Raw genomic sequence first — 798 nt, 5'->3', positions numbered from 1 at the left:
TTTGGCAATCACGCCCCTGAGGCGAAATTTCGCTGGCCAGAAATCGTGAGGTGGGACACCCTACCCCTACATGTGCACACGCTAAAACGAGGGTTAGGGCAAAAATCTAGGGGAAGGGGAGGTATTGGGACAGGCCCTTAGTCTCTGCATTTATCCCATCTGTGAATTAGTGAACACACAGTGAGGTGAAGGACACACTAACCTGGAGCAGTGAGGGGTTAGGTGCCTTGCTCAAGGACACTTCAGCCGTTCCTACTGGTCGGGGATATGAGCTCGAAGCCCTAACCAGTAGGCCACAACTGCCCCCAAGGGACGTGCACTCCATTCCTGGAGTCGCTGCAATACTGGGTTGATGCGTGGAGCGGACGAAGCAAGCCCCTTCTTTCGTCTCCCTTTTCCAAAAATCAGATTCATATATAGTCCTCGGGTAGAGGATGTATCAAATATTAAACTGATAAGAACAGATACTACACTTGATCGAGAAGCGATCGTGTCCTTTGTTTACATGCAAACGGAGAATTCGCCTCTGAAAATGATTCTTCCCAAAAACTCCAGCCAGAATGGAGATTTTGCAACATTGCTTCTGGAACTCTGCTGATAATTGGAGTGATGATATTTTGCAGCAGGAAGAGGAGTCAGATATTGATGAAACTCCTGTTTATGGAAGCATATATACTGGTACTGCTCAAAAAAATTAAGGGAACACTTACAGTTTTCAACACACATTTTTTGAAACCTTCCACCCTTTTCTCCATTCTCAAACTACATTCACAGAATGTCTCACCTCAAAAGTTTTAC

The 798-nt window shown here is 45.7% G+C and overlaps 1 pseudogene; it reads right to left on the bottom strand.

Annotated features, from left to right (window-relative positions):
- Positions 1-311: 311 nt before the first annotated feature.
- LOC121697973 lies at positions 312-489 on the bottom strand (annotated as a pseudogene).
- Between the last annotated feature and the right edge of the window lie 309 nt (positions 490-798).

Source organism: Alosa sapidissima, chromosome 22, assembly GCF_018492685.1.
Source record: "Alosa sapidissima isolate fAloSap1 chromosome 22, fAloSap1.pri, whole genome shotgun sequence".
In the NCBI taxonomy this organism is placed as follows: domain Eukaryota; kingdom Metazoa; phylum Chordata; class Actinopteri; order Clupeiformes; family Clupeidae; genus Alosa; species Alosa sapidissima.
This window is presented reverse-complemented; position numbering and strand designations above follow the sequence as displayed.